Here is a 19,174-nt window from a genome sequence, read left to right as displayed (position 1 = left end):
TGGAGGGCCTGAAAATTCCCATGTTTAAACACTTGATTCATGGCACTGTAGTCCAGGTCACTGGGGATAATCTTGGCTTGCATAGTCTGTTTGGGTTTGTGGAGTCGTTTGCAGCTCGATATTGTTGTCGTTTCTGTCTGCTTGAGAAAGATTGTTTTCAAAGTGTGTTCTGTGAAGATGATTCTGGTGTTGTACTAAGAACTCTTGATATGCATAAGCAGCACTGTGAAAGTGTACAAAGAGATCCTACGCTACCTCATGTATGTGGTGTGAAACGCAGTTGTCTCTTGAATTCACTTAAATATTTCAACACAGCCAACAATTTTTCTGTAGATATCATGCATGACATTTTGGGGGGAGTTGCTCAGTTAGAGGTGAAACTTGTTCTGCAGTATATTCAGGAGAACTTCCTAAGTGCTGAACAGCTTGCTGGTAGAAAACATGCCTTTAACTATGGCTACAATTGTTGGAGTATGCCGACTCCACTGGGTCCGTAGATGAGATCACCCGGAGGCGTGGATGAGTTAATCCAATAACCATTTATTCCAATAACCTTTTATTCCATTTATTCCAACAGATCGATCTGGGAAGTCTGTGATACACCGTATCCCAACAGAGTTCGACTTCCTTACTATCCATGTGTGTTTTATACCCTTCTACAAGCAGCCCCCGCCCCTGTCCGTACTTTTCCACTTTCTGGCAATTTCGCCTTATCTGGTACACCATGTTATTCAGTACGTACTATGTCTAGCAGCTGCCACCACAGTCTGCGTCAATAGGTTAATTTTGGTACGCACAGAGCCTCCCTACGTGTCCTTGTTCCCCTGCAGTTATTGCTCTCCACACAATCAGCAACGAAACCGCCCTCCAAGGGTAAAGTTGTTTGATGGCAGTAATGATTTAGGGTTAAATGCAATTCAGTCTTGGTGCTTATTGCGTAATGTTTCGTTGCTGTTTGGTGATTTAGTACAGACAGATGATAAGCTTTGGCATCTTCTACTTCTGCTTCTACAAATTGTCAATATTATATTTTCAACAGTGCTATCAGAAGGTATGACCATCTACCTCAAACATTTAATTATTGATCATCATCAGCTCTTTAAGCAGTTATTTCCTGCAATCAGTCTCCTACCAAAGCATCACTTCATGATACATTACCCTCGCAGTATCCGAAACATTGGCCCAATTCTGCACGTAGTGCATGAGATACGAAGCCAAACATAATTTCTTTAAGAAGCAATTAAAAAGCTTTAAAAACATTACAAAGACATTGGCCAAAAAACACCAACGTTGTATGGCAATGTATTGGGAGTCCTTTAGTCTGGAAAAATTATCTTTAGGTCCAGGAAAGATGGTGACATTTCGAGAGCTGAAAGAAGGTCCAGAAATTGCCTTAAAAATTGGAGCTGTATTGTCTACCAGTGTGTTTTCAGCTAAATGGATAAAGCATCATGGTACAGAGTACCGCCCTGACTTTATCATCTGTACAGAGGTAGTGTCTGAGATGCCTGTGTTTTTTAAGATCAAGAGTATTGCTGTGAAAGATGACATTGTATTGCTCTGCGGAAACCTGATGGAAACCCTGTGTTTGGATGACCATTACCATGCATTTAGGGTCAGAATGCATCTTCAACTGAAGTATGGCACGTCAGATTCCTCCCTGTATGTTGTTCCATATTGTCATTTTATGTATTAAGTCATTGTTTTAAAGTGTTTACTGCATGAGATGTTTTAATATTTTTAGCCTGACATTAAAATAAAGCAGTTAAACCTATTTTGAAGTCAGTTGTGGTTTTTGCTCATTTATTTTATATGTAAAAGCAAGACTAAATTTTTCATGCTGCAAAACAGTGAAAGAAGTGTAAAGGCAACACCACAGGAAGAGTCGTAATAACACTACTTGGTGTAAAATGATTTTTAAAATTTACTCAGAAATTAGTGTATGAGTAACAGTATAGAGTAACATCAGCTCTCATCAGAATTATTCGAACCTCCAGTATTCATTTCTAATAACTCAATTCAGTGTTAAAACTTAATGGGATTTTACTCAGGTAGAGGTAATTTATCACTGTGAAAGAGTAAATGATGACACCGCTAGTAGTGTTGCATTGAAGTAACACTATGCAGTGTTACTCAGTGTTAAATTTATACTCTACTTAGAGTCAATTTTACTCTAAATTTTGAACACTATGGAAAGAGTGACTTTAACACCACTTCCGAATGGGACCAAATAGACTCGTGACCAGTGTTAAATTTAACTCTAAAAGTGTTATTTAAACACTGCAAATTTTACTGTGCATCAGCCTGCACTCGCAGGCTCGTACCCACACATCTCTTGGTGCAGCAATTCCAGCAATAACTGCGAAAACCGAAAAAGCCTGACTTTATTTATCCTTTTCGACCTGCTCATGTACAGCTGATTCACTGTTTGTTGTCCTCCAGAGCAAAGTGCAATACATGCGTGAGCTAATAACGCCTCCATTTTTAATGCCATGAGTCGTCCCACAGATATGACGTTTTTTGTGGTTAGTGACGCAGTTGACCCGTGTAAAAACATATCAATGTGCACATGCGTGACATTTTGGAGGACCGATGCGTTCACATTACAGTCAGATACAGGTCACTTGTAGTTATGAATGTCAACCGTCAAAACAAATCCGATCTAAGCAAAAAATCGGAATTGAACGATGTGGCTGGCAGTGTGAACGTAGCCTTGGTACCAAGTCACCCGGAGCACACAGAGCAACCAGTTGATAAGCCATAACTCCCAATTCCCAATAAGAACTTCTAAATCCTGATTGGTCATGAAACACCAAAAAACCGAGTTAAAATGTATAACAAACACAATTCTCCTGTTCTATTGGTTCACCTTGGTAGCAAGGTAAAATCCACCCATCTTCCTCAATTTGCCGGAATCTGTCTCGGCTTCTAGACTATAGACTAGAATATATAGATATTGATCATATGATATTGAATCACTATTAATGTTTGTGTGTTCCATTGATTAATGTTTAACACATTGATGTATTGTCATTGAATCACTGCAAATACATAGTTAACATATGATTAGTATGATTAACATGATAACTTATACATTTCCACTACCGCGTAACATGCTATATATTGTCTGCTGCAACTATTTTATAAAGCTATAACTCGCTGTGCACCAGTTGGGGCAGCTTCGAATCTCTTCCTGCAGGTGGTATCTTCCCCCCTTTTGTTCCGCTGTCTGCCTCTCCAAGGTCCGAGCTTTCCTCAGGGTCTGCGGAACTTACTGCAGGCAGCTATCGCGAAGCGAGGTCACACAGTACTCAAAACAATCTCTTCTTGCCTGAGGCCTAAGACATAACAGACCCAATATGCCAACCTCCCGGGCTACCAATGTCCAATTTTACTTCCACAATAGCACAACAATATTACAGGTTTTCTCGGTCACTTTGGTACATTTCTCAGATCTGAAATGAAATTCTCATAACTACTTGTACAACCTCCACATCATCGAGTCCCTTTTGCACATCATAAATGCAAAGTCTCATTCTTTTGGTCAAATTGCAAATGCTTTGGCTCAGTCGTGCGAATAATTATGTACAATCATCTGCTGATTCCTCCATTTTCAATTGTTTATGACATGTTGGTCAAAATATATTATACTGGTTCTTTGTTGAAAAGTCTGACCCCCCCAAAACATCTAGTGTTAGTTCATTGTATAAGTCATTACATGCAAAATGGTCATCATAATCGCTCGAGCATATTCTCTATACATCTGTATAACTGTGTGTGTATATATATACACAGTACTGTGCAAAAGTCATAGGCAGTCCAAAGAAATGTTTAAAGCTGTTTATCTGGGTAGCAAGTGTACTTTGGCTTAGAACAAAAAACACAATTTAACATTAGAACGTGTGCAAATTCAGAGTAACACAATAAAAACTAGTAATAATTTCTTCTGTTTTCTAAAAAGTTACTGGTATCTATTTGGATGGCTAGATGAACACCGCTTCAGTTCCCAAACTTCTCCTCAGGGGCACCTCAGCCGTTCCATGATTTTGTTAAATTTCACCAACAGCTCAATTAAATAATTAAATATATTGATTTAAAAAGTCAGTGAGAGATTGACTAGCTGTATGAGGTCTGCTAGTGGCCAAGTCAAAAAATACATGGCTGCACTGGACGGTCGCTGCAAATACTAGGATGATTTTAGCAGAGGTTCTAAAATGGCGAAGCTGACACACTTTGACAGGCATCATATCATAGTTTTACACCAACAGGAGGATAATCTAAACATAATTTTATTAGCCTGCCTAAGACTTTCGCACAGTACTGTACATTTCAGAGTAAAAATGATAATATAGGTTAAAAAGCAGAAATTTTACCTTTTTTGCCAGGAGAACCAGCAACACATCACAGTGACACTGAGTAGTTAAAAGCCCGAAACCCGGGATAGAGGGACTCAGTGAATGAGGAGGTGAATCTGTGCAGGGGGGTCAGTCCATCAGAAGAGACTCTGTAGAATGACAGAGCACCAGCCCCCCAGTCCAGATACACTCCTACTCTGCGGGAGCCTGAGGGCTTTATGGATATGAGAGTCTGTTTATTATTGTGCAGGACAGAGTAACTGTCAGTATAACAGCACAGAATCCATGACTTGGCATTGTATCCAAGCCAACAGTCATAACTCTCTCCTTTCCTCCTGATCCCTTTATAAGTCACTCCTATCCAGGCTGCATCTCCATCCCACTCAGCCTCCCAGTAACAGCGGCCAGTCAGACTCTCTCTGCACAGAACTTGGAGGCACCAGCCGTCAAATCTCTCTGGATGATCTGGATATGGCTGCTTCCGTGCTCCACACGTCACCTTCCTGTTCCCCCCTGACAGAGACAGGCGTCTGTGTGCTGTGTTGGGGTCCAGCGTCAGCTGGCAGGAGTCTGTAGGCAGGAGGAAGAATTATTAATCCCATCAGGCCGCCTGTACTTTATGTTTCTGTACGATATAAAAACAGCACAGCTTCCCCTAACGAAGCGGGAACTGAAGTTTATGAAACAGCTCAGGAAATGTTGGAGGAAGAGCTGCCAAAATGGGGCGCGACCTAAACTGCTTACTTACACGGAAAAAAAATGACAAAGCAGCGACATTCATCAGACATATTCATCGCAAGCATATTTACCACAAAATAGCACCAGAGATCAATACTAAAGTCAGTGTCTTTCCTTCTAACCGCTAAAGCCGGCGCATGCGGCTTGAAAATGGCCATCAATAACAGAATATTTAAGTAATATTATTACATATTTAACGTGATATTTAATAAAAGTTTGGACCTGGATTCTGATACAAACGATAATTCCGGCGCCGGAGTTGCGCTCCATGAGGATCCAGTACTTTCAGCGATTGTCTGACATGGTCTTTAGTCACAGCAAAGCCGGTCTGAATGCATTTCACATGCATCGACTTATTTCCGTGAAGCATGTCAGACTGTATCTACTGATCCAAGAGAAACACTGCAGTGTCAAGCGGGGCGGAATAGGTGATGCGCAAAGCCGGCAAACTAATGATAATAGGGTCTACAAACCATCAATAAAAGCGAATTAAACTACACAGATCGTGCATCATGAAAAACAGAAAGGTTCTCATTAATTCAGAAAAATATTGCTCAGAAAAACGGGATTATTATCTAATTAACTCGGAAAAACAGAATTGATTTCTTCTTAGATGAATGCAATACGCTTCCATAGAGAACCGCTTACCACGCGTGATTCTAGATGCGGCGGAGCTGCCGCAAGGCTTGAGCCCCGCATCTCGCGCAGGCATTTGGCCGCTCCAATCTGTTAACATGGCCGCCGAAATTAAATTCGATATTTTCAAATTTCTTTTAGCACCGTGGATCAGGATAACTTTCTAATATTCATGAGCGAAGCCATACATGATTGGCTGGCTGATTAATATTTATGAGGGGGCACTACCTGATTGGCCATTGAACATCGACATATGCTGCCCGTTTATTCTGCCTAAGGCAGGGGTGTATAAATCCAGTCCTGGGGGCCGGGAGCAAAGTTCTTTCCCTGTTCCACCATAAATAATTCAGCTCTAGAGCTGCGTGGTTATTAGCACAAGGAGATGAATCAGGTGTGTTAAATGAGGGGAAACCCAAAAATGTGCAGGACTCTGGCCGTCCAGGACTGGATTTGGGCTCCCCTGGTTTAAGGGATTCAGTGATCAATCAGTTATATTATCTCATGAATATTAATGAGAGTTACAGAACCACCCTGTAACCACCCTTCGCACTTGCGGAGAGAGTCCGGTGTCACTGCATTCGGGTGCCGTCTTAGGACAAAACTAACGAATCTCACACAGAAAACACATACACTCACAGCATCCGCAAAAAGAACAAATGCAAAGGATTCTTTTTTGTGAAATTAAAGATGTATAACTACATCAGAATATAGTTTAACCATCGTACATGTCACGCTCTGGTACGGGCGAACAGGTGATCGTGTGGGCGGTTGGCCAAAAACCAGGCAGATGCGGCAGGATCGGGGGTTTATTAGGGGAAAGGAACACCGGGAACATGGAAACTGGGGAAGACCAACACTACGCACAAGAGTCACGCAATGATGGACCAGGGTAACCAGAAGGACCAAGACTTAAATAGGACATGACAGGATCAAAGTAAGCAGACACAGGTGGGAACAATCAGGGAAGAACACGTGGGTAACCAGGGGGCGTGGCACACACGAGGAGCGGACGAGCCGGACATGACACTACACTCCCACATAAACACAAAGACAATACGAGCAGCTATAAAGCATTTGTAAAAAATATTTTTAAAAACAATTAAATGAATTGATAGTGTTTTTGGTGATGATTCTGATTTTTTGTTTCTCGTTTGGATGTTGACACGCAAACATGGAAATCCATCTACACACAGTGCAAAAAGCAACACTCATCACAACAATTATGTGAATACAACCATAACATAGTATTAATGGTATTATTAATAAAAACATGCAAAGACACTTACATTTCTGAAAGCCTGGTCTGGTCCTGCACTCTCCACCGTGATCCACACTACAGGAGAAGCAGAATGACATAGTACTGCTGTATCCATTTATTAATTGGTGCCTCTTCTTCACATACATGCATAAGTATCTGTAGCATGTCAGACACACACTCTGTACTCACTTCAGCTTCTCCAGTTTATAGCTGGGATCCTCCAGTACAGCAGAGAGCAGCTTCACTCCTGAGTCTCCTGGGTCATTGTAGCTGAGATCCAGCTCTCTCAGGTGTGAGGGGTTTACCCTTAGTGCTGAAGTCAAGGAAGAACAGCCTTCTTCTGTGACTCTACAGCCTGACAGCCTGCAGAAAGAGAGAGACAGAAACTCCCTAATAAATAATATCACCTCACCATTAGAATTATTAAATAAATACAAACCTCAGTATCTCATCCGTATAGTGTGAAATACCCAGTAATACCGACCTCAGTACCCCCAGTTTACAGTGTGGAATACCCAGTAATACCGACCTCAGTATCTCCAGTTTACAGTGTAAGTCCCCCAGTCCAGCAGAGAGCAGCTTCACTCCTGAGTCCTGCAGGTCATTGTCACTCAGGTCCAGCTCTCTCAGGGGTGAGGAATTTGATCTGAGAGCTGAAGCCAGTGCCTCACAGCATTTCTCTGTGAGCTCACACCGGCTCAACCTTAAAAAAATTAAACACTTTTAAAACCACTTTTTACACTGCAGCACTGTATTCAAATGAAGAGAATTAATAATCCATTAATAATGGATTTTCAGAAAAGAATTAAATTACTAAAAATCATTTTAACAATCATCCTGATTCTGTTTGGTGTCCATTTTTTTGTTCATAACACATTAAAGTCAGCATGTTTAACTGTAACAGTGCCGTTAACTGTGTTAACCAACACAAACTTTGCTAAACAACGCCCAGCTTGTCCGATCCTCGTGTGTGCCTCGTACCCTCATTAACCACTTGTGTTGTCCCGATTGTGACCAGCTGTTTCCTGTTATTTCGGCTTGTTTTGTATATTTCAGTCCGTGTTCAGGTCTGTTTCCCTAGATCTGTCATTGATGTTGTGAGCCGTGTTTCCTCGTCTGCCCTTAATAAACCCCGTTTGCTCGTCTTCATGGCTCCACTGCCCTGTCTGCCTGCTCCTCCGCTCAGCGGACGTCGCAATATGGTCGAATGGATGTTTCTTGCTTCACTGCTTAATTATTTCTAACATGGATCGATGGTTGATAAGATTGTGGGATATAAGGAAGTAGGAGAAGAAAACAGAAGCGGATTGTCTTTGTTTATTATTTAAATGCTGAAAGGCATTGTGGGATTTCTTGGTGTCTAGCTCCTTTTGTGTAAAATACATATTCTGTACTCACTGCAGCTTCTCCAGTTTACAGCTGGGATCCTCCAGTACAGCAGAGAGCAGCTTCACTCCTGAGTCTCCTGGGTGATTGTAGCTCAGATCCAGCTCTCTCAGGTGTGAGGGATTTAACCTCAGAGCTGAAGCCAGGGAAGAACAGCCTTCTTCTGTGACTCTACAGTCTGACAGCCTGCAGAGGGAGACAGAAACTCCTCAATAAATAATATCACCTTACCATTAGAATTATTAAATAAATGTGATGCTCTAATAAATATTTCAAGAATTACAGTTTAGTATCTATGACAAGGCAGGACCCCTCCTCTCTTTCCCTAATTGCTCACTATCTCCTCTTTATAGTGTGAAATACCTAGTAATACTGACCTCAGTGACCCCCAGCGTACAATGTGGAATACCCAGTAATACTGACCTCAGTATCTCCAGTTTACAGTGTGGAATACCCAGTAATACTGACCTCAGTATCCCCAGTTTACAGTGTGGAATACCCAGTAATACTGACCTCAGTATCCCCAGTTTACAGTGTGGAATAGCCAGCAATACTGACCTCATTACTCCCAGTTTAGAGTGTAGAATACCCAGTAATACTGACCTCAATATCTCCAGGTTACAGTGTAAATCCCCCAGTGCAGCAGAGAGCAGCTTCACTCCTGAATCCTTCAGGTTATTGTCACTCAGGTCCAGCTCTCTCAGGGGTGAGGAGTTTGATCTTAGAGCTGAAGACAGCACTTCACAGTGTTTATCTATGAGATCACAGCTGTTCAGCCTGAAACAGAAAACACTTTAAGACACAGACATATACACATCCTACACATTAGTAAAATACAAAGCATTACAATAAGCATTTGTTTTCAGTAAAATTAGCAGCACAGCTTACACTTCAAAATGAATTATAGTCTGCAGAGTGTTCTGTGCGTCCTGACAATCTGCTGCAGTCATGTGATCACTAATTGTCAGTGCATCTTTGCTCAAAACTAGAGGTAAAAACATTAAGTACAAGCTACAGCCAAAAATCACAGAATATACAGGAATATATAGGAACACATCAACAGCAAGATGGACGTGAACCCTCCCATAACAGTCAGACCAGTGCTTCCAGTGCAGTCCTTAGCCATCTTTCTGCCAGGTGTCCCTACACTCGACACGTATCACTGAAAGGAGGAGATGTGAACATTCCCAGCAGCTAATGCAGCAGCAACTGGCACTTGGATTCCTGGTCCCATGAGTAAAATCCTTTTTCTCCCTGTATTGTTATACCTGGGAACATGTCAAATCACCAATTACGTCTGGGTGATATGACGATATTATCGGTAATGAGCGTAATCGGACAAGTATCCCGGTGTCGATATCTGACAGTGACTAACCGGCGATTATCGTCTTTGCTGGGGAAACACGCTTAGGCTATATACAAACCAAGATAACAGAAGGATTCATGATTTGCTTTCAGTTCAGCCTTCTAGCCTAAGATTCTGAGGCAGTTAAAAGGAAACATTGTGCAGAATTTCACAAGCATTGTCCCTTGCAGTAACCATGCGTTCGCCATTCTTGTAAGTTCAGTATTGTCACATCACCAACTTCTGTCTTTCAGTCAGCAGCCAGAATGTCAGCTATTCAAGTGCAGATTTCTAGTGGGAATTTTGAGCTTCCCAAATCTCTCTCTCTCTCTCTCTCTCTCTCTCTCTCATTTATCTATCTTAATCAATCAATCATTATTTATATAGCATGTTTTAACCACAGCATTTATAAAGTATATAGTAACCGGCATAACCGACCGCCTGCTAGTCGCTTAGAGTCGTCAGCTAGGGTTCATGTTACTAGAACTGTGTCTGTTCACCGCACTTTTAATCATGGAGGTCTATTCCACCGTAGTCATAATAACTTAATAATAATTCAACCAAATGCATTATTAGATAATAGGTGTAATGCAAGGCTAAAACTTGGACTTTTGAATGTAAGATGACTGGCTCCTAAGGCGCTACTAATAAATGAAATGATTACTGATTTTAGTCTTAGTCCTTATGCCTTACAGAGACCTGACTTAGACCGAATGAATTCATGGCACTAAATGAATCTACTCCAGCTGATTACAGCATAACCCTCGACCAGATGGCAAAGGTGCTGGTGCTGCTACAATATTTCAGTCTGACCTAGGAGTGTCTGAGCAAAGTGCTTATAGCTTTAGCACATTTGAAATTATTCTTCTTAGTCTTAGTCTTTGTAGTTCTTCACCTCCAATCACCATTGTTATTGTATATAGACCACCTGGGCCTTAACCTCTAATAACCATTGTTACTGTATATACACCACCTGGTCCCTAACCTCTAATCACTATTGTTATTGTGTATAGACCACCTGGTCCCTAATCTCTAATCACCATTGTTATTGTGTATAGACTGCCTGGTCCCAAACCTTCAATCACCATTGTTATTGTGTATAGACCGCCTAGTCCCTGGAGTTCGCAAATTTTTAAACAATCCTGGTGGTCACTACTGACAAAGCCGTGATTTTAATATTCACATGGAGAATGACAGTGATCCTTTAACAACAATGTTTTCTGCTATCCTAGACTCTGTAGGTGTTTGTCAGAATGTAGTCGGGCTACTCATGCCTGTAACCACACCCTGGATTTGATTCTTAGCCATGGTGTCCTGGTGGATCACATATCTATTATACCTCAGAATCCTCTGCTTTCAGATCATTACTTGTTAACGTTTGATATACAGTATAGCCTCCCTTCGGCTCCAGGTCCAAAGTACAGTATCAGGCGTTCCATTGCCTCATTAACTACAACAGCGTTTCTCAACCAACTTCCACAGTCCTTCAGACTTACATCTGAAGCCCCGTGTGAAAATGAACTTGAACGGGTAACTGTGCACATGGAGAAATCGCTTTGCAGCACCTTGATCTTGTAGCTCCACTGAAGAAGATAAAGCATAGAGATAAGAAACCTGCCCCCTGGTGCTCTGATCATATGCGTAACTTAAACAGGCTTCACGCAAGCTAGAGCGCAAATGGGGCTCAACTAAACTAGAAGTTTTCAGAGCTACCTGGAAAGAGCCTCTCTAAGTACAGACTGCGAGGTCTGTGTACCTCTCCAGACTCATTGAAGAGATAAAAAAAAATCCTAAATTCCTATTTGAATCTCTGTCTAGGTTAACACAGAATTCTTCAACATTAAACTCACAAGTCTCACAAGCTTTTATGAGTGATGACTTTATTACATTTGTAATGGTAAAATAAAGATTAGACAGACCATCCAGTGCACGTCTGTAGCTACATACAGCTGCCAGAGTCCTGCTAGTCCTATTCGTACTGATAATGACCTTTGAATGTTCCCTTCTTATAAAACAATCAGAACTTTTGAACTTAGTTTCCTCCTGCAGGCCAGCATTCCATCTTTTATGGTCCAAAGATTTAGGGACCTACGGACAGCAGAGTGAACCTCAAGGATAGGGGCCCCTCAACTTGGCACGCAACCCCCTCCCCATACATCCTGCCTTACATACCACAGATTCACCCAACACCCTAAAGAAAGTTTCTATTAAAGGTTCAGCCTTTGTATTCCCTATATATTGATTTACTCATGACTACTAGTCTTGATATCCAGATAGGTTGTTTGTCTCCTTAGACAATCTTAGTGTTTAGCTACCCCTGCATACATCCTCTCATGATTATCCCAGAGGAATCTTGAAAATGAAATAATGTAACCAGGTATCTTATTGTGGCTCCTAACTATCACAGGTTCTTTCTTTATTTGTTTAACAACCCCCCCCCCCCCCTTTTCCACATTCTTCTCTTGCCCTTATCTGATCTTTGTCCTCTACTGTTCTGCATTAAAAGACTGAATTAATGTGTATATTATCAATTCTGGAGAGCAGATAATTGGGATAAGCCACAGCAACCAAAATATGTTGTTCCCAGATGTGCAATTTAAATTGGTATGACCACAAACTAACGGCCACATCTATCTAAGGGTAAGATGTGCTATTTAAATGTGAATATGTAATGTAATGTCCGTACAAATGATCCAAAGTAGCAACCTCTGTTGATGTATATGGATGGGATTTATTAACATACATAATATCAGAAATAGTTAATTAATTAATACAGATGGTATGAGGTGTCATGACCCGGCTCGTCGGCTCCTCATGTGTGCCACGCCCCCTGATTACCCACGTGTGCTTCCCTGATCGTCTCCAGATTTGTCCACTTACTTAGATTAGTCCTGTCTCATTTAAGTCCTGGTCTTACCTGTTTCCCTTGTCTGTCATTGATGTTACCTGATGTAAGTCGATGTTCGTGCTTCGTCTCAAGATTAAACGCCTCGTTTGCCCTGATTCTCGGCTTCCAGCCTGTTTCTTACCCGCCTGCCCGCATGATTGCCGTTCTGCTAGCCCCGATCGTGACAGAATGACAGACCCCCGAAAAAAGGCACCATCCGTAACTGAGGAGGAGTACAGCAGTTACGTCGACCAGGTGCTTTTTTGGATTTCCCAGCCCGGCATCCGGGAGGATTCCCTAGCGTGGAACCTCGTAAGCTGGAGCTGGGATATCCTGGATCTTCCGGCTATCCCTGGAGGAGGACGCGCACCTAGCAAAGGAGGTGCGCGATAACTTCAGGCGGGTAGCCGAGCTCCGAAGGGAGAGCTACGTCGCTTTCAGCGAGCCGGGGCCCATTCTTCCACCGTCCGTCTTTGCGGACGTAGCGCCACCTCCCGCCACCACCATGCGCCGGAGGAGGAGGAGAGGAACGCGATCACCCTGACGATCGCCCTGGGGGCGTGCACCCTCGTCCCGGCGCCTCTCGTTGAAGAGGATCGGGTGGGCTTCCCGATCACTTCGAAGGCCTCGAGCTCTGCTAAGCTGCCTCCCCAGGCAGCTTCTCCAGTCCGGAGAACCCACCGGGCCGTGGTACGGCTTGAGCAGCTGCATCCGCTGCTCGCTGCGACCGCCGAGCCTGAGGAGCTCCCCCCGCTCCTACCGCCTGCGGGCCCCGCTCCTGAGCAGCCGCCGCTGCCTGCGGACCCTGCTCCCATGCAGCTGCCTCTGCCTGCGGACCCCGCTCCCATGCAGCCGCCTCTGCCTGCGGAGCCACCGCCACCGCCTGCACAGCCGCCGCCTACGCAGCCCACGCAGATGCCTGCACCACTCCTACAGCAGCCTGCAGCTCCCGGGCTGGCACCCCCTCTGCAGCAGCCTGCAGCTCCCAGGCTGGCACCCCCTCTGCAACAGCCTGCAGCTCCTGGGCAGGCGCTCCTTCTGCTGCCTGCCCTTGTGACTTTGCCCCCAGTAACTCTGCCCTCGCCCCAGCGACCTCGACCCCGATCGAGGGTCTATATGTCTGTGTCCCGCAAGGGGAGACGACACAGACGTAGGACTGGGGTCCCTCCCACCCTGCCCCCTGGCTCGCCCTCCCTCGCCTGCGCTCTGGCTTGGTCGGCGCCTGCTGGTCCTGGCCCTCCGGGTCGGACGTCGCGTGCGGGTCCCCGTCCGCGGCCTCGTCGCCCTGCCTCACTCCCTCCTCTGGCTCCTCGTCGTTCGCCTGCGGGTGCCCCTGAGGCGGCTCCTCGGTCGCCTGCTGGTCCCCCACCTCCTGCGCGTTGGAGGACGTCGCCGCCTACGGCGGCTCCCCCCATCTCCTTGCCCTCGCCCAGGTCCCTTCCAGCTCCCTCGTCCCCTTCCTTCTCGTGCCCTCCATCGGTCCCTCGCCCTGTCTCCTCGGCCGCTCCGAGGTCCCCTCCGGTTCCGGCCTCCCGGCAGGGAGCTCCCTCGGGCGACCCTTTACTCCCCCTCCTTCTCGCCCTGTGTCCCTGCCTTTGTCCCTCCTGTGTCTGTCCCGCCTACTTTTGTTCTTCGCCCGTCTGTTCCGCCCTTACATGCTCCTTGTTTCCCGATGTTCCCTCCTTGCACTCCCACTCCTAGTGTCCCGCCTGTCCCTCCTGTTTCTCCCTTCCTGGTCTGTCTCTCCGCTTTTCCTGTCTTGTGTCACGTCTTGTTCTGGTTCCTTCCCCTGTGCCAGTTCTGTCTGTCCGTCCTGTTCCCTGTCCCTCGTTGATGGGTTTTGTTCTTATTTTCTAGGTCCCGGTTCCTGTGTCCCGTTCGTCGCCTCCTCCCTGGCGCGCCCAGTGTAGCGCACCTTTGGGGGGGGGTTCTGTCATGACCCGGCTCGTCGGCTCCTCATGTGTGCCACCCCCCCTGATTACACACGTGTGCTTCCCTGATCGTCTCCAGCTTTGTCCACTTACTTAGATTAGTCCTGGCTTATTTAAGTCCTGGTCTTACCTGTTTCCCTTGTCTGTCATTGATGTTACCTGACGTAAGTCGATGTTCGTGCCCTCGTCTCAAGATTAAACCCCTCGTTTGCCCTGATTCTCGGCTTCCAGCCTGTTTCTTACCCGCCTGCCCGCACGATCGCCGTTCTGCTAGCCTCGATCGTGACAATGAGGTGTGACCCCCCAGGCTGGTATGGCATGTTTGGTGTCAAACTGATGGAAAATCACTCCTGATTCCAAATCTGGTCAGTGGTTACCATGAGACTGTATGTATCAAAGGTTACACCAGTTTAATGAAAATCATCGGTAAAGTGGTACCAGTCTAGTCATAAATACCAAAAGGACTGAAACAGACACCCCTCTGAAAACCTGCCAACTAGATGATCAGCCATTGCTTCAGGTGTCGAATTCCTGGTCACCCCTTTTCATGAACTTTAAACCATATAACATGGCACCTCAGCACAGAGCAGGGGGAAGAAGAACGAGAAGCAGAGGAGAACATCAGACCAGCAGAGGGAGGAGAAGAGAAGCCCCGGGAGAAGAGCAGACCGTGAGAAGCCCTCCTGAAGCCTGCCGGTGAAGGCCTGCTACCCAACAGAGAACTGCAACCAAGACAGAGCCTTTCACCTTAAAGCTTCACAAGGAGAGAGAATCCAAGGGGCTCCACTCCAACAACCGCTCCAGACGCCGCGCCTTCCTGGGTGCTACCATTCCCTCAGCTCATCACCTCTGCCACCTACTGCCAAGACCCCCTCCACTCTGCCAACAAGTAAACCAGCTTCCTTTCATTCTAACAACCTAAGCAGTTCTGTTAACCTGCTTTATGACTTTAGGGTCGTGTTTCCACAAACTGTGCTTGCTTTGCAGAACAGTATTTCCCTTTTAAGGTAACCCATTTTAAATCTGGTCACTGCATTTTCATGTTACATTCTGTTTGGTTCTATTCCGTTATTTTGTGTTTGTTGTTTGTGTTATGTGTAATGTCTGTCTTATGTTAGTTGTAGTGTTAGTTAGGAATAAATGCATGTCTTTTACACCACTTCAGCCTCCATTCATTGAGTGCTCACAATAGTCCTGCCTCTATGCGATCTGGCTACAAAGCTCTGAAACCTCAAACTCCCCTGAAATATCACAAGACTCTCTCTCATCGGCCATGAGGGGAGCTTCAGTACCGATCGTTTACATTACCTGGTGATGCAGCTCGCTGGACGAGCCTTCTAACCCAGGTTACTAAGCGATACTGGTAACTAGTGAATCCCATGTAATTCTCACATTAACCGACTCACGGGGATTCGCAATTGAGTTTGGAACAACCAACCATTCAGCATAACAATTAGTTAATAAACATAATTAAATAATAGATTAAAATGTAATTAATTTCAGAACATATTGGTGGAGATATTAACATTTACCTGAGCTAAATATTCCTACAATGGTGTCCCACAGGGATCAGTGATGGGCCGCTTCTGTACACTGTATATATTGGTCACATTATCAGAAATCATGGTGTTGGGTTTCATTGTTTTGCTGATGATACACAGTTATATATATATATCTGTTAAGCCAGATGATGCATCACAGCTCTCGGTTAGAAGACTGTCGACTAGATATCCGGTGCTGGATGGCAAATAATTTCTTTATGTTAAACACAGAAAAACAGAAGTACTGTTAACTGGTCCGAAGGCGGCTCAAAATAAGTCTGACAACCTCAACCTTGGTGGTCTTCATACCCAACCTGACACAGTGGTCAGAGATCTTGGTGTTCTGGTTGATTCAGATTTATGTTTCGATGCTCACATAAAAAGCATCACTAAAGCTGAGTTCTATCATGTACGGAACCTCGCCAAGCTTCGGAAGATGCTCTCCTTTCATGAAGCGGAAACACTAACACCTTTATAACTTCCAGGCTGGATACTGTAATGCCTTCCTTTCTGGGTGCCCATCTGGATCCTCACATAAACTTCAGCTGGTACAAAATGCAGCAGCCAGAGTTCTTACAAACACTAATAAATGTGATTATGTTAGCCCTGTTCTATGCTCCCTTCACTGGCTTCCAGTTAAGTCTCGGATTAACTACAAAATACTGCTATTGACTTATAAAACACTGAATAGCCTTGCACCAGAATACCTTAGTAACCTGCTGGCCTTATACAACCCTGCTTTCTTCCATCTCAAGGAGCAGGATATCTGTTAGTACCCAGGGCAGAAAGAGCTACGGCAGGCTGCAGAGCTTTCTCTTATAGTGCTCTTCAGCTGTGGAATAGTCTTCCAGCGGATGTGTGGGATTCAGGCTGACTCTCAATATTCAAGTCTAGACTAAAAACACTCCTGTTTAGTTTAGCTTATAGGGACACTAGTTCTAGCTCTAGCTAACTGCTCACTCCCAGTCAGACCTATAGTGTGAGGTGTAGAGCTGGCTGGGGATCGGTGCCATTGGCTTTAGATAAACTGAACTGTCAGTCTGTCACTTTAGCTTCACACCCCCTTGTGGAACTGGAGTGCTGACATTCAGGGACTCCCCATGTCTGCGTTCCCACCTGCCTCTCCCTCCTACTTATGCTGCCATTGCCATATCTGCCGGAGCTTACATACTGCACTCTCCTAACTTTTGCACTGTCTCTAGTCTCCCCTACTTTGGCTAATTGCACATTTTATTTCCCCTACTCCCCCTGGGCTGTGCTGCCTGGAGACCCCAAGTTTTAAGGATATCCTGCCTACCCTGCTGCCTGCGACGTCTCCACTACCTGTGACATCCTTCCGGCCTGCTCACCCTTCTGCCTGTGACATCTTCCCTGTTTACCCTGCTGCCGTACTACTGTTCTCCCTGCCATCTGAAGCAGCTCCAGCACTTGCCTGTCATCACCTCCCTGCCCCCCCGCTTTGTGACTGACATGTTAAGATTGGGATAATGTGAATTAGGACTTTGCCATCTTGATCATTTGACTTCCTCTGCTGCCCCCTGGAGGATGGGCTCCCCCTTTGAGTCTGGTTAGGGTTAGGGCTTCCTCTGCTGCCCCCTGGAGGATGGGCTCCCCCTTTGACTATGGTTCCTCCCAAGGATTCTTCCTTCTAGGGAGTTTTTCCTTGCCACTGTCCCCTTTGACTTGCTCACTGGGGGCTTTGGGCAGGGATGTTTTAAAGTGCTTTGAGATGATGTAATGAAAATACACTACACAGATGAAACTGAACTGAATTGAAATTGCATTCAGTGTTTGGGGGGGGGGGGGACTCAAAATGATTATTTATTACGATATTGTTCAACTAAATGACACATACACATTTTCTTTACTTATCGCCCAGCCTTAATCAACAATACACTAATCGGAGAGCTATCAGTCCTGTGAAATAGGCTTTTAGAAAAAATGTTTGTTTGAGTGATTTATGAATAATGATACTTCATTCACCCCCATGGAGAAATTGTCTTTTCGCCCCTCCCATCTTGCTCTCCAAGAGACACACAGACACAAATACAGGTGAGAGGAAGTTTGGGGGTCGCAGCGCAGGATCGGCCAGCATCCAGCACCCCTGCAGCTCAAGGGCTCAGCGATGACATCACTCTGCCAGCCAAGAGATCTGAACCAGCAACCTTCCGCTCATGGACACAGAGTCTGAACCCAAAGAGTCATGCACCACACTCAGTATTTACAGAAATGCTTCCTACAGCATCCAGAGCTGAAACGAATATGAGTGGTTTTCCCACTATTAATGAAAACTGGACCATTCTGTATGATGATGATCTTTGGTTATTTGTTACACAAAGGATGGTCGTGGAAATCTTGTCTTTTTTGTTTTTACTACATCACTACCTTTAGTTAATATAAACTAGATTAAAAAGAAACCTTGCTGATAAAAGAGGGGAAATAAATTACATGTTTGCATATTCATTTTATATTTTAAACAATGTTTATCTATGTTTGCCAGACTAGATGTGCCGTCACATCCTCAGCCAGGTGCAGCTGATGCCAGCAGAGGGCGCCAGTGAGCAGCCAGAGACAGCAGTCATACGGAAGCTCCCAGCTCTGGGCTCCATCACATGAACGCGCCTGCTGACAATAACACTCACATACCACTTATACACCCTGTGGATAAAGAGCCCTCACTGTTTCTATAGCAGGTTAGGATGCTGTGCTGTGATCAGAAGGCAGACTGGATGTCAGTGCTCATTATCTGATCTGATGTATTTATTCAGGTCAAACACATCCAGCTCCTCATCTGACATCAGCATCACAAAGGCCAGAGCTGAGTACTGTGCAGGTGAGAGGTCATCTGCTGAAATGTTTCCTGAATTCAGGTATCTTTGTACTTCCTCTACGAGAGAATTGTCACCCAGTTCAGTCAGACAGTGGAACAGGTTGATGGTCCTTTCTGGAGATAAATTCTCCTTTATTTTCTCCTTGATGTATTGGGCTGTTTCCTTAATGGTATGTGAGCTGATTCTTGTCAGCCCCAGTAGCCTTTGTAACAGAGTCTTACTGGAGTCTGTTGAGAGGCCCAGGAGGAAGCGGAGGTAGAGGTCCA

At 44.8% G+C, this 19,174-nt stretch overlaps 1 protein-coding gene across 8 annotated transcripts in view; it reads right to left on the bottom strand.

Moving 5' to 3' along the window:
- LOC125722166 (NACHT, LRR and PYD domains-containing protein 12-like) overlaps positions 1-19,174 on the bottom strand; it is a 173,370-nt gene that overhangs the window by 110,208 nt on the left and 43,988 nt on the right. The window lies entirely within an intron of this gene.

The sequence above is a fragment of the Brienomyrus brachyistius genome, unplaced genomic scaffold, assembly GCF_023856365.1.
Source record: "Brienomyrus brachyistius isolate T26 unplaced genomic scaffold, BBRACH_0.4 scaffold37, whole genome shotgun sequence".
Classification (NCBI taxonomy): domain Eukaryota; kingdom Metazoa; phylum Chordata; class Actinopteri; order Osteoglossiformes; family Mormyridae; genus Brienomyrus; species Brienomyrus brachyistius.
Note: the sequence above shows the minus strand (reverse complement) of the source record. Positions and strands in the feature narration are given on the sequence as shown.